At 44.2% G+C, this 12,241-nt stretch overlaps 1 protein-coding gene and 1 pseudogene across 4 annotated transcripts in view; one reads left to right on the top strand and one right to left on the bottom strand.

The window, feature by feature from the left end:
• LOC131817393 (KRAB domain-containing protein 5-like) overlaps positions 1-12,241 on the bottom strand; it is a 130,722-nt gene that overhangs the window by 78,600 nt on the left and 39,881 nt on the right. For all 4 annotated transcript variants that reach the window (XM_059150678.1, XM_059150680.1, XM_059150677.1 and 1 more), the window contains exon 2: positions 6,910-7,004. The gene's annotated coding sequence lies outside the window, so the exon portion shown is untranslated. The remainder of the gene's footprint in view (positions 1-6,909; positions 7,005-12,241) is intronic.
• Positions 6,664-9,687, top strand: LOC131817700 (glyceraldehyde-3-phosphate dehydrogenase-like; annotated as a pseudogene).

The raw sequence follows: 12,241 nt of genomic DNA, 5'->3' as shown, positions 1-12,241 counted from the left end.
CAGCCATTAATAATGTGTCTGTGTTGTTTCCAAACACAAACTTCCCAGGCTATAGCTACTCCAAGCACTGCTGGTACATCCATCTAACTCATTCACCTCTGCTCTCTACCTGAAGCTTTGACTAACTGCAGGTTCTTGAGATCAACAGACCTCTGAGGTAGGGGAAACCAGGAACCCAATGATCCTGGAAGATCAAGCATCAGCATGCTAGGGAGGAGCCTGCCCTGCGTCCAGTGAGTCTCCTTGAGACTGGACTGACAATGATGAAGCCCTGGAGCACTGCTTCCCCTGCATGTCATGCTCACTACTTCTCTGTCTTCTCTGCCTGCCCCTGAAGCCCTTCCTGCTTGGTTTGTGACTATGTACATTGTCTCTGGACGTGAATCCACCATGTTCCCCATCTGCCAAACTCCCGAACAAAGCACATTTTCCTTTCCAACCATGGAAAATTAGGCATGGGATGTCTCACTAAAATGGAGTCAGAGGTTTTAGGCAGGAAGAGCTCTCTTGCCGTACCACTGGAAGTCAGTTGCAGACCCAACAGAGAGATGCACTTGTGGGTTTCTGGGTGGCTCAGTGGGTTAAGCCTCTGCCTTCAGCTCAGGTCATGATCTCACGGTCCTGGGATCAAGCCCCACATCAGGGGGCTCAGGAGGGAGTCTGCTTCCCCCTCTCTTTCTGCCTGCCTCTCTGCCTACTTGTGATCTCTCTGTCAAATAAATAAATAAATAAAATCTTTTTAAAAAAAGAAAGAGGGGCGCCTGCGTGGCTCAGTGGGTTAAAGCCTCTGCCTTCGGCTCAGGGCATGATCCCAGGGTCCTGGGATGGAGGCCCACATCGGGCTCTGCTCAGTGGGAAGCCTGCTTCCTCCTCTCTCTCTGCCTGCCTCTCTGCCTACTCTCTCTCTGTGAAATAAATAAAAAATCTTTAAAATAAAATAAAATAAAAAGAAAGGAAGAAAGAAAGAGATGCAATTGATCTTACGTAGACTTGATCTTGCTCCAGGATACTCCTCCTCTGTTGCAGTGTAAGGAAGAGATGCTTTTCTTTCTTTCTTTCCTACTTCCTTTCTTCCCTCCCTCTGTCCCCCTGTCCCGTCTTTCTTTCTTTCTTATATTTTATTTATTTATTTGAGAGAGAGAGAGAACACAAGCAGAGGGAGCAGCAGGCACAGAGAAACGGAGAAACAGGCTTACTGCTGAGCAGAGAGCCCAGTGTGGGGCTTGATCCCAGGACCCCAGGATCATGACCTGAGCCAAAGGCAAATGTCCAACCAACTGAGCCACCCAAGTGCTGCAGGAAGAGATGTCTTTTTTATGTATAAAAAATACCTTCTCTCTTCATGGGGTTTTATATATAAATGGACTGAATTAACAAGAAGTAGTTTACTTATTTTTTTAAAGATTTATTTATTTATTTATTTGAGAGAGGGAGAGAGAGATCACAAGTAGGCAGAGAGGCAGACAGAGAGAGAGGGGAAAGCAGGCTCCCCACTGAGCAGAGAGCCTGATGTGGGGCTCGATCTCAGGATCCTGAGATCATGATGCGAGCCCAAGGCAGAGGCTTAACCCACTGGGCCACCCAGGTGCCCCAATAAGAAGTAATTTAGAACTTCAATGTCCAGAACAGGATTCTTTGATCTTTCCAAAGTTACTTTTCTCAAAGATGAGTTCGACAAACATGGTTCTAAAATTGACAAAACTGAATGGGATTCCTATTTTAATTGGTATTTTGAGGGTTCCAAACCCTATCAGGAACATGATATTGCCTCATACCAACAATGCAATTTTTCAACTGAATAAGGTAAACAAATAATTACAAACACAGAAGAGGGCTTTTGAGGCCTATGCCTCCCCTCCCCCACCTTTATCAAGAGTCACTAGGAAGCCACCCTGTGCTCAGGCCCCCTGTCCAAAACCATCTTCCTTTGTGCTCTCCCTTCTTCATCTCCACTATCATTCTATTCTTTTGTTGCACCTTCTTCTTCCTCTGACGCTCCCTCTGCTACCTCCTCTTCTGAACCTATTAAAATCTGCCCCCTTAAAGTTGAGTCTTCTGAAGATCTAAGTGAACACAATGTTTATGTTCCCTGGAATAAAGATGAACTTTGAGCAATAAAGAGTTCCCTAAAGTGAATGAGGATCTCCATAGGTTTGCTGAAGAATTTAACATATCAATTCAAGTTCCCAAGATGGTTTTTCAGATTTACATCAATGGGTCCACATGATTATGGCGAGGGCCAGGCCAAACACTGGATGAAACTAACCCAACAGAAACATCATGAACAGGATCTAAAGAAACAGACCCCTAAGTTTTGGCAAGATGCTTGAAAACTTGCTAGAGGACGCCAACAATCAATTATACTGCATTTCTGAATCCAGTGGATCAGAACAAAATTCAGGCTTGTATACAAGAGGCAGATGAATCCCTTCATAAGGGTTAGAATCAACTACAATTCGTCTTTAAAGATGGATTCAGCCAGGGCACTTGGGTGGCTCCAGTGGCTTCGTGTCTGATTCCTGATTTTGCTCACATCCTGATCTCAGGGTTCTGAGACAGAGCCCTACTTCAGGCTCAGCACAGAATCTGTTTGAGATCCTCTCTCTCCTCCCTCTGCCCAGCCCCTGCTTCTGCTCCAAATAAATAAATAAGTACATATCTTTAAAGATGGATTCTGTCAATGGTCCTGGAAGTAGAGTCTCCCCTAGAGGCTGCAGAGAAAATCCTAGGCCTTGTGAAACCTTGATTTTGACCTTACAGGACTATAAACAGAAAACATGGTAAGCCCACTGAAATTCAAATATATAATCAGCAGAGCATCCTTTTTTAGCTCCTAAATGTGTGGAAATTTGTTACAGTGGAGACAGAACATAACATAGACATAACATTAAATATTTTGTACATTTAATAAACTGAGGGTTGCTGGGGGAGAGGGGGGAGGGATAGCGTGACTAGGTGATGAACATTGGGGAGGGTATGTGCTATGGTGAGTGCTGTCAACTGTTTAAGACTGATGATTCACAGACCTGTACCCCTGAAGCAAATAATGTAATTTTTTTTTTTTAAAAGGAAAAATAATTAACATGAAGGGCCTCTGGTGGCTCAGTCATGAAGTGTCTGCCTTTGGCTCAGGTCATGATTCCATGGTCCGGGGATTGAGGCCGGCATTGGGCTCCCTGCTCAGCGGGAAGCCCACTTCTCCCTCTTCCACTCCCCCTGATGGTATTCCCTCTCTGTCTGTCAAATAAATAAAATCTTTAAAAAAAATTTTTTTTACAATTAAATAAAATAAAAATCCTCACTCATTGCTCCCAGTAACAGTTTAATATTCAGTCATAAAAGCTCATCAGTTTGAAGTGTATCCTCGTTCTTATGCAATTTCAGAGGGTATGTGAAGTTCCATTTGAAATTGTGTAACACACCTACAAACTAAAATATTTTGCATTAGCTTTAATGTTTGCATAAAAATATTGTCATATCAAACTTACTGTCAATCAAACTGCTTTTCCTAACCAATGCTACATGAAGGCAGTATCTTCACAGTACTAGAAATGGATTTACTGCAATTCTTACACATATCCCGCTGTGGTTGTAAATGTAACACGCTTGTTGAAATGCCTCCTTGTTGACACACAAATGTATCTGTCTCCAACCACGCACATCATGAAATTTGGATCTTTGATTTGTACACATGTAACTGACTGGGTGGTTTGGGGACATAAAATTGTTGCTCCATCATGACTGTGCGTTCTTATAATGAGGGGACAATTGCTGAACTACCCTTGCAAATGGACAATAAAAACCAGACACAAACACACAAAAACACATGATATCCTGCCAACTGTGTTTCCACTGTTAAAACAATTAAACAGGGAAGCCACAGATTCAGTTGGCTTTAAGGTCTCAGAAGCCTCTGTAAGCAAACCACAACTTAATTCGCAATCAATGCAATGGAAAGGGAGAAAATCAACTTAAGAACAAACAATTGGAGTCAAGAAGGCCTTCCGAAAATAAGGCAACAGCGTGGGGTATAGCCAATCACATACCACCTCCCTACCACCTCTCCATAAAACGCTCACTGCTACCTCCTACAGATGGGGCAAGCGTAACCATTTGAAAAGACAAACCAACTGGCCAGATTTACTCTGGGAAATCTGAACGTATATCACCTCATCTCTGAAGATCACACAGTACCTACCACCAGTCACTTCGACCAGTTTCTCAAGTGGCCTAAACTCCTGACTCACGTTGCAGGCCAGCAGAAGACAGTGCGACAGGTTTCTCAACAGCCCACTTTTGCACATGCACACAACACACCAATGCAATTCTGCCCTCACTTCCCCAGCCCTCACCCTTGGCAATGGCTTCCCAGAGCGCCTGCGCAGGTATAGTCGCCCAATAAGGGCTGTATACGCGCACAGAGGGTTTGTGGTGCACACTGCTTCTCTATGGGCCCCAATGTGCAGTTGTGTGTTCCTCCCTAACCAGCCGAGGGGGTTTCCTGAATCTCATTTCAACCGAGCCCACATACCCAAGTTCAAGTTCAGGCAAGCTAGGACCAGAGTGTATGGACAAACCAGTCCTCCTTCTGGCCAGTGTTGCTACTACACACCCAGTGTTTCTGCTGCCCTCTCCTGTTTACGTCTGTGCACACTGAAAACAGAGGTGAACCCCTCAAGGTCCTGAGTCTGTCACCTGCCACAGTGCAGAGGATCCCAGAAGAGACGGGCATCAGGGACTGGACATCCAGGATCACCTGTGCAACATGAATGCAAGTAGCGCCCGTCAATCCCAACAGCAGACCTTCTGACACTCCCGGATTTCCCTTGCATATTTGGTCCTAACATTATGTGGACAGGGCTCAGGGCCCAGAAATTTTGTCGGGCATAGTCCCTCTGCCTAAATGGGGATTACAGAGACTAACAGAGAACTGTCCATTAAGATTCCGTGGAAAATAACCTCAGACCACAAAATTGCCCTCCACAGCTCCACTGTCGGTCCCCGTGCCTCCCTTCTCAGAACAGCTCAGAGAACACAGTTCCTGGCAGCCCCACGTGGGTGGCCCCAACTGGCATTCACATTTTCCTGAGGCTCAGACTCAGACAAAGCACAGCAAAAACTTAAAATTTGGAGAAGAAGTTTCACCTTTCTGGTTAAAACACTGTTTCCAGGGGTGCCTGGGTGGCTCAGTGGGTTAAGCCTCTGCCTTCTGCTTGGGTCATGATCTCAGGGTCCTGGGATCAAGCCCCATGTTGGGCTCTCTGCTCAGCAGGGAGCCTGCTCCCCAACCCCGCCCCCACCTGCTCCCCCCGCCCCCGCCTGCCTCTCTGCCTACTTGTGATCTCTGTCAAATAAATGTATAAAATCTTAAAAAAAAAAAAAAAAAAAAAACCTGCTTCCAAGGTAACACCTTCCATTCCTGGGATGTCCACTCATAGTCCACACATCAAAATGAACCAAATACATAAATGCAAATGACTGACGTATCAAATTTCATTCAGAGCTTCTAATCCACCCTTCCTTCTTGTCTCTCAGACTACTCTCATATCTACGTGTCATCACACCCAACATTATTTTTAAGGTTAATGATCATGAAAAAGAAGAGAAAGAGTCTCTACTCCCAAGAAGGCACGCCCAGCACCCAAATCCCTCTGGAAAGAGTGATCATATAGTATCCAATTCCCAGGGCTTTAGAACGATCAACATGCATATTCTAAGATTCCCAGCACAGTGCCCTAGGCCCAGTGCATCTTCTAGTCACACACCCAGACATCCTATACCTGGAGCACGTAGTAGCTGCTCAATAAACATTCCTTTCATTAATGAGTACATACTATTCATATAAAACAACCTTGTGCAGACAACACAACCTTATCTAGTCCCTTCCTAACTTGTATGGGATTAGCAGAAAAGGTCATCTTTCCAGAAGCTGTTAGTAGTCATCCCTGAGAAAGACAGTATTTGTGTTGAGAGAGAACAGTTTGGAATAAGGGACTCAGATGTGCTCTTCTGCTTTCTCTAACATAATGCTAGTGGACATGAAGCCTGGGGACAGCAACCTCAATGACTAGAAGACACACACTAATGGGCTTCATCCACTTCTAGGGAGTCCTGATATCAGAGTATGGGGCCCCAGAATCTATTTTTAATGGGAACCTCAAATGGTTTGTAGATACATGCAATTCTGACAAGCAATGGTTGAAAAGTCATTCTCAGTTGTGCCCTCATGTTGGGATCTCCTGTGTAGGTTTTAGAACTACCATGTCTAGTGTCCCAACCACAAAGATTCTGTCATCTAGTCCTTGATAGGGCCTAGCATCAATTAGGTCTTAGTGAAGTGCCACAACATGTTCTACTGTGAGGCCAATGTAAACACTGAGGCTCCCAGGTACATTTCTGAGGACAGAACACAGAGTCTGGTCAATGGGGAAGCCTCCATACAGAGGGCTACTCTATTTAAGATTTCATAAGGGAGGGTCAGTCTCCCCAACATTCCTGATTTTGTACCAGACTTTTTGTGTGTCTGCCGGAGACAAATGCACCCAAAAAGTTAGAAGTAAATCACACTGGGGCCTTCACTTTGAAACTACCTATGCATACAGATTTTCACATGCTTCCACAAACAATGGAATAGAAATCAGATCACATAAACCCTTAGTGGCCATGGGGAGATTTTTGGATTTCCCTGTGAATGCCACGGAAGACACCAGAACAGGAGGTAAGTCCTTCAAGGATGTAGGAGCATGTGAAGAGTGAGATGAGAGCTATCCCTCTGTGACCACAAGAGAATTAAAACTTCCAGACTCCTCCCATTCAAGCAGAGCATCTCAAACCACATTTTAAGCTCAAGTTTTCTCTTTTGAGCTTTGGCCCCCACCTGTATCATCTGCTTCATTCATTCCCACCTACCTGAGTGTGTGGCTACTGTCTCCTTTCTCTTCATGCGCTGGGGCTCTTTACTTTTCCAGAGAAGATGACCAGATCCAGACTACAGACAGCAAGACCTATTGACAAGAAAAAGAAGCATGACTCTTCCTGGAGAATCTACAATTTCAAATCCAGCACTATGCTCAATAGGGAAGAGAGCACATTACAGAAGGCTGTAGAAATTTACTTCTCCAAACACTGTTTCCTGATGGACTCTTTAGAAAACTTAGGAAGCATTTTCAATGTTCAGCTCCTTAACACCACTACCAAGTACTGCTGAATCAGAAATAAAGACTAGATATTTGATTTTAATGTGAGCAACAATATTTTATGCCAGTTGGTTTCTAGAATTATCTCTACTCTAGAGTAAAGTTTACAGATAACCTCAGGGAATGGTAAGGCTGAAATCAAAATAAAACATCATGAATACTTCCTTCCTCACACAAACAAACCTTATTATTTCAAGGAAATAATCAGGCATTTATCATTTGTGCTTACACCACAGAATTTTAAGACATTTGAATATACAGTAATTCCACAGTACTTGTTTCATTCTGCTGAAAATAAAAACATAATAAAGGAGAGCATATCTGTGACACTGTGCAGAATTAAATGGAAACTCATGAAACCAAAGACCATTTAGTACCTTTATTTGCAAAAACCAAGATCTCCTCCTGTAAAGAAAAGTCACAGCCCACATTTTCCAGGGGAATGTAGCAGAGAGACCCTGAACCAAGTGAACGAAGTTAGTATCAGATGAAACAAGACAAATTGGGATCAGTGGCCTGATGCATGTAGGACTCCTCACTGTTGTGATAAAGTTTACAAAACAAAGAATTGTATTATGATTCTAATCATGAAAACAGCAGTTTTATGAAATTTCAAGTCAGAGATAGCTCCCGCATCCTGTAATCTTTCATGTATTTCAAATACTAAGTTTTGTTAAAGCAACCTAGACAGCGAGGCTTTCTTTTTCAGGACATTGACTTATTTTGGGCCTGATAGCCATCTGGATTATCCGTTCACGTTCATTCAGTTTATACAGACTCAGGTCACACCTAGGCAGAATCTAAATAGTAAGTATTTCCTCCTTCATTGGGATTCCTGACAAATCTCCAGTGAGGATCATGGGTATCAACATAGCCCCATGTTGATCTGTCCCAGAGGGAATATTTTCAATAGTTGCAGGTCATGAATTCACGGACGGGATTCATGTAGCACAGAAAGCCCAGTTGGAGAGAATGGAGAGACAGCCCCAGGAAAGGACTATCCTAAAGGGTTGACTTTGACTATCCTTAAATGGATACATAGTCGTCCAAAAACCTACTGGCTCCGCAGGACCACCAGAACTAGAAAAGTGAATGCTTGCCAGTTCTAAATAGACTGCCTTTCAGTAAGAAAGGAAGACACCGTTCCTGAGCTCATCAGGATAAGATTTACCTGAGAAGCAGCCATTTCTTCCTCTCCCTTCTGGGCTACGTGTCTTTCTCAGGTGATATGTGAAGAAAGGCCTTGGCACAGCCTCTTCACCCACTATCAGCAGCTCAAGGCACAAGGATCTCGAAATGCACAAAAAGCCGCTCTCTTCTTTGTCACAGAAAATATTCAGAAAAAAAAAAGAGCTTTCACTTGGACATTTGCATGTGTGCTTCTCCTTCCTTGGTTTCAGATGTCCTCGCCTCCCACAGAGAGCCACAAATCCTGCCACAGCACAGGGAGCATGGGCTGCCCTGACCTGCCATTTCCAACTGCAGACTGAACAGACTGTTACCTTGTCCCCAAACCACAACGGTGAAGGTCAGGGTAAATGGATCTGGCCAACTGAGCACCTGCTCACTGCTTTTAACTGTGGCAAAGTGGATATTGTTGCCATTAATAACCCATTTATTGATCCAAACTACATGGCCTACATATTCAGTATGAATCCACCCATGGCAAATTTCATGGCATAGTCAAGGCTGAGAACAGGAAACTTGTCATCAATGGAATCCCCATTTCCACCTCCCAGGTGTGAGCTCCCACCAACATCGAACGAGGCGATGCTGGTGCTCAGTATGTCGCTGCGTCCATCGGGGTCTTCACCACCATGGAGATGGCCAGGGTTTACTTGAATGGTGGGTCCAAGTGGGTCATCATCTCTGCCCCATCTTCTGCCCCCTCTGCCCCATGTTTGTGATAGGCATGAACCATGAGGAATATGACAACTCCTTCAAGATTGTCAGCAATGCCTCCTGCACCACAGCTTGGCCCCTCTGGCAAAGGTCATCCATGACAACTTTGGCATCACAGAGGGACTCAAGGACCACAGGTCATGCCACCAAAGCTATCCAGACGACCATGGACCACCTCTCTGGGAAGTTGTGGCTTGATGGCTGAAGGGTTGCCCAGTACATTATCCCTGGTTCTACCAGCATTGCAAGGACATCTTTGCGAAGAATGGGAAGCACACTGGCATGGGTTCAGTGTCCCCACCCCAATGTGTCATCTAACCTGCCACCCGGACAAAGTTGCAAAATATGACGACATCAAGAAGGTGGTGAAGTAGGCATCAGGTGGCCCTGTCAAGGGCATCCTCAGCTACACTGAGCACCAAGTCTTCTCCTGTGACATTCACAGGGACACCCACTCTTCTACCTTTGATTCTGGGGCTGGCATTGCTCCCAATGATCAGTTTGTGAAGCTCATTTCCTGGTATGACAATGAACTTGTCTACAGTGACTGCAGCCAAACCTCATGGTCCACATGGCCTCCAAGAACTAAGAGCCCTGGACCACCAGCCTGAACAAGAGCGAGAGGAAGAGAGAGGCAGCCAGGCAGTGCTTGCCCTCTAGTCATCCTCCAACACACTGAGAATCTCCTGACCTCCAGTTACCATCGCAGACCCCCTGAAACAGGGGGTCGGTCGGGGGAGTGGGACTCAGGGAGCCCTACCTTATCATGTACCAGAATAAAGAATACTGTAACCACAGGGGGAAAAAAAGTTTTTATATGGGACACCTGAGTGGCTCAGTGGGTTAAAGCCTCTGCTTTTGGCTCAGGTCATAATCCCAGGGTCCTGGGATTGAGCCCCATATCGGGCTCTCTGCTCAGCGGGGAGCCTGCTTCCTCCTCTCTCTCTGCCTGCCTCTCTGCCTACTTGTGATCTCTGTCTGTCAAATAAATAAATAAAATATTTTTTAAAAAAGTTTTTATATGTTAATTAAATATGGATGAATGGAAAAATACAGAAAGGAAGGATAGATCAGTAGTTCAGAGAGTTTTCATTCTTGAATTCACATTTTAGGATAGAAATTGTTTGACTTTATAAGTAAATGCCAGTTTTCCTGTACTTTATCCACACTCATCAATGGTGTATGATCATTTTAATTCCTCCACATTGGTGTTAACAATTTTATTTTTTGCTCAAATTTAGTCATTCTAGAAATAGTGTCATTTCCTTGTAGTTTTTCTGTTTTCTAGGAGTGGTTAAAGAAAATAGGACATATATGCACTATATATTTAAGATATAGAATACATATATCATATGTATCATATGTAATACATAAGACATATGTATGCAACTTTCAGTCTTAAAAAGGAAGAAAGACATCTTCCCATTTTAGACAAAGCAGGTGAGCCTGGAGGACATTATTGTGAGTGGAACAAGCCACACAAAGCAGGAGATACTGCTTTGTCTCAATTGTATCTGGAATCTAATAAAGTTGAACTCCTAAAAGCAGAGTAAAAGTATGATTGCAGGACATGGCTGAGGGTGAAGTGGGAGATGTTGGTCAAATGGTACAAAATTTCAGTTACGCAGGATGAATAAATTCTGGAGCTCTAAGGCGTGGCACGGTGACTGAAGATGGTTCTGAATCTATTATTATACTTGATATTTCTAAGAGAATATATCTGCAATGTTCTCAAAAAAAATTAAAGAGTCAGGGCGCCTGGGTGGCTCACTGGGTTAAAGCCTCTACCTTTGGCTTGAGTCATGATCCCAGGGTCCTGGCATCGAGTCCCACATCGGGCTCTCTGCTCAGTGGGAAGCCTGCTTCCTCCTCTCTCTCTGCCTACCTCTCTGCCTACTTGTGATCTCTCTCTCTCTGTCAAATAAATAAATAAATAAAAATCTTAAAAAAAAAATTTAAAGAATCAGAAAACAAAAAACCCTAGCTCTATGAGGAGATAATGTTAATGAGCTAGACTGTTTTAATCATGTCATAATGTACACACAGATTGATGTTTTGTTACTTGAAAAATTACTGAATCTACAGGAATGGAAAACAAGGTTCTATGTGAAAGGCCAGCGAAGCACACGATTTAATAATAAAAAACAGAGGGTGCCTGGGTGGCTCAGTGGGTTAAAGCCTCTGCCTTCAGTTCAGGTCATGATCCGAGGGTCCTGGGATGGAGCCCTGCATCAGGCTCTCTGCTAAATGAGGAGCCTGCTTCCTCCTCTCTCTCTCTCTGCCTGCCTCTCTCCCTACTTGTGATAAATAAATAAATAAATAAAGATCTAAAAATAATAATAATAATAAAAAACAGAAATGAAGGCACCAAAATACATAGTCCTTTGGCCCCATTTATCGGAGTCTGGGTTTTGTGAATTGTGAGCACCAGCTCTGGAGAGATCAAAGGAAGAGCCCCCAGAATCTGATTTCCTTTAAGCTGTCCTGGGAAGGAAGGACATCTGGAGTCAGGCCAGAACTGCGCAGCCTCAGCAGGGAGCGGATCTGGTTTGGGCTAGGGAGAGAGAAGGCTGGAGGCTGTGATCTCCCTGCCTCTGGGGTGCGTCAAGGCCTGTCATTCCCAAGCCCTCCCAAAGAAATTCCACACCCAGAGTTCATATGGTTTGAATCTATTTAGTCTCATTCCTACTTCAGAAAATAAAACAAAAAGCAACTTAACATAAACACTTAGCATTTTCGGGGCAACTATATTAGAAAACTTTTTATTCTTTTTTTTTTTTTTAAAGATTTTATTTACTTGACAGAGAGAAATCACAAGTAGACTGAGAGGCAGGCAGAGAGAGAGCGCGGGAAGCAGGCTCCCTGCTGAGCAGAGAGCCGGACGCGGGACTCGATCCCAGGACCCTGGGATGATGACCCGAGCCGAAGGCAGCGGCTTAACCCACTGAGCCACCCAGGCGCCCCAAAAAACTTTTTATTCTTAACAAGAATGCAAAATAAATGCTACTGCTACTAAAATCTCTAGCCCATGGTTGGCCCATCAAAGGTGACACCAGAACTCACACCCCACCTGAAGCAAAGTGCCGCTGCTTCCTCACACTGACTCCACAATCCTGAATTCAACCATGCACCCATTTGCTCTG

The sequence above is a fragment of the Mustela lutreola genome, chromosome 16 (assembly GCF_030435805.1).
Source record: "Mustela lutreola isolate mMusLut2 chromosome 16, mMusLut2.pri, whole genome shotgun sequence".
In the NCBI taxonomy this organism is placed as follows: Eukaryota; Metazoa; Chordata; class Mammalia; order Carnivora; family Mustelidae; genus Mustela; species Mustela lutreola.
Note: the sequence above shows the minus strand (reverse complement) of the source record. Positions and strands in the feature narration are given on the sequence as shown.